Raw genomic sequence first — 2,967 nt, forward strand, 5'->3', positions numbered from 1 at the left:
CTATTTTATGACCAATAATTGTTAACCTTTGATAATATTGATTCAATATTTAAAGGATATATACTCCATGAGAATGAATATTTGAACACATGGCGTCAGAAACGCGTTGCTGCGCTGTCTGGGCGTTATTTCATGTAGATTTTATTCTACTCCCGTCAATACATTTTGCACATTACTGGAAGCTGGATATATTATTCTTATCACATTATTGAGTAATTGTGTATATGTATAGATTGTCTTTATTCCACCTGATGCACATTATTATTGTACACTGTATATGCACTGTTACAATTATTTCAGAATTGCTGCTGATTAATTGTATAATTTGGCTGCCTTAAATATTCTGCACTTGCACTTGGTACTTGCTTAAAGGTCCACGATATGGGACCGAAACTTCACCACATGGGCTATTGGCTTTTTTTTTTCACTTACTTTGTGTGCTGCTGTATTACATTACTAGCATGTACCTAGAGGGCTTTCCTGGGGAGGGAGATGCTGTATGTATGTATGTAGGACCTGGGGAGGGAGATGCTGGCTGTGTGTATTTTGGACCTGGGGAGGGAGATTTTGCGCTGTGTGTCGGACCTGGGGAGGGAAATGCTGCGCTGTGTGTTGGACATGGGGAGGGAGAGGCTGCACTGTGTGTCAGACCTGGGGAGGGGGATGTGAAGCTGTATGTATGTCGGACCCGGGGAGGGCGATGTGAAGCTGTATGTATGTCGGACCAGGGGAGGGCGATGCTGCGCTGTGTCGGGCCTGAGGAGGGAGGTGCTGCGCTGTGTGTCGGACCTGGGGAGGGAGATGCTGCGCTGTGTGTCGGACCTGGGGAGGGAAATGCTGCGCTGTGTGTCGGACCTGGGGAGGGAGATGCGAAGATTTATGTATGTTGGACTCGGGGAGGGCGATGTGAAGATGTATGTATGTCGGACCCGGGGAGGGCGATGCAAAGCTGTATGTATGTCGGACCCGGGGAGGGCGATGCGAAGCTGTATGTATGTCGGACCCGGGGAGGGCGATGTGAAGCTGTATGTATGTCGGACCTGGGGATGGTGATGCGAAGATGTATGTATGTCAGACCCGGGGAGGGCAATGCAAAGCTGTATGTATGTCGGACCCGGGGAGGGAGATGCTGCGCTGTGTCGGACCTGGGGAGGTAGGTGCTGCACTGTGTGTCAGACCTGCGGAGGGAGGTGCTGCGCTGTGTGTCGGACATGGGGAGGGAGATGCTGCACTGTGTCGGACCTGGGGAGGGAAATGCTGCGCTGTGTGTTGGACCTGGGGAGGGAGAGGCTGCGCTTTGTGTCGGACCTGGGGACGGAGATGCTGCGCTGTGTGTCGGACCTGGGGAGGAGGAAGCGAAGATCTATGTATGTCGGACCCGAGGAGGGCGATGTGAAGATGTATGTATGTCGATCCCGGGGAGGGCGATGCAAAGCTGTATGTATGTCGGACGCGGGGAGGGCGATGCGAAGCTGTATGTATGTCGGACCCGGGGAGGGCGATGCGAAGCTGTATGTATGTCGGACCCGGGGAGGGCGATGTGAAGCTGTATGTATGTCGGACCTGGGGATAGTGATGCGAAGCTTGATGTATGTCGGACCCGGGGAGGGCAATTCAAAGCTGTATGTATGTCGGACCTGGGGAGGGCGATGCTGCGCTGTGTGTCGGACCTGGGGAGGGAGGTTCTGAGCTGTGTGTCGGACATGGGGAGGGAGATGCTGCGCTGTGTCGGACCTGGGGAGGGAAATGCTGCGCTGTGTGTTGGACCTGGGGAGGGAGAGGCTGCGCTGTGTGTCGGACCTGGGGACGGAGATGCTGCACTGTGTGTCGGACCTGGGGAGGGGGATGCTGCGCTGTTTCGGACCTTGGGAGGGGGATGCGAAGATCTATGTATGTCGGACCCGGGGAGGACGATGTGAAGATGTATGTATGTCGGACCCGGGGAGGGCGATGTGAAGCAGACTATACTGCAATCTACTATTTCTTTTTAAAACTACACTATAGCAGATTTATCTTAAACCTCCCCCTATACAAGCAGCTAATTAACATTTAATGTCTTCTCAGAGAGAGAAGCTTCAATACAGAAATACACAGCCCCCCTCCCCCAGCATTGCCATACACTGAGAGCAGACTAGACTGCCATCTACTGTTCATTTATAAGAATACACCATAGCAGATTTATTTCCACAATACATGCTGTTCACTCTAGAATATACAACAAAATACAGGATATAAGGGAAAATACACTGTAAGGCTGAGTTCACATGTTAGTTTATTGTTTAGTTTTTCATATCTGTTATTGTAAGCCAAAACCAGGAGTGCATGAAAAATACAGAAGTGGTGACATGGGAGGCAGTATTTAGTACTTGAGGTGGCTGCACCCCAAAATGTGTCTTCTCAAATGGACCCCAAAATGTGACTGTAGCCCAGAAATGTTTACTAAAAATAATTAGTGTAAAAAAAAAAAAAAAAAAAAAATTCCAGTCCCCTTTAAGCCCCCCAAAATTGTAGGGGGTCAAGTAACTCCTCAACTTGCATCTGACCTACCCCCAAAACATTCACGTGTTTCAATATTTGTGTTCAAAGAAAAAGAAAGAGAAATATCGGTCATACACAGATTTCCTACAGAGATACATTGGGCAGCCCTATGGCTGACAGAAGTAGAGGCCTGAAGCCGTACGGCTGCAAAACAGAGCAATGCAATGCACTGAGAACAGACTATGTTTGGGTCAGTTTTTCATATCAGTTATTGTAAGCCAAAACCAGGAGAGGATAAAAAAATACAGACGTGGTGACGTGGGAGGCAGTTTTTAGTACTTGAGGTGGCTGCACCCCAAAATGTATCTTATCAAATGTACCCCAAAATGTCCCCCAAAATGTGACTGTAGCCCAGAAAGAATCACTTGTGGTACATAAAAAAACAGGATTCATTATTTTAGATGTTGAAGGTAGTATTTAGCACTTTGG

The sequence above is a fragment of the Phyllobates terribilis genome, unplaced genomic scaffold, assembly GCF_046119375.1.
Source record: "Phyllobates terribilis strain yellow unplaced genomic scaffold, ASM4611937v1 Scaffold_526__1_contigs__length_1210158, whole genome shotgun sequence".
NCBI lineage: Eukaryota > Metazoa > Chordata > Amphibia > Anura > Dendrobatidae > Phyllobates > Phyllobates terribilis.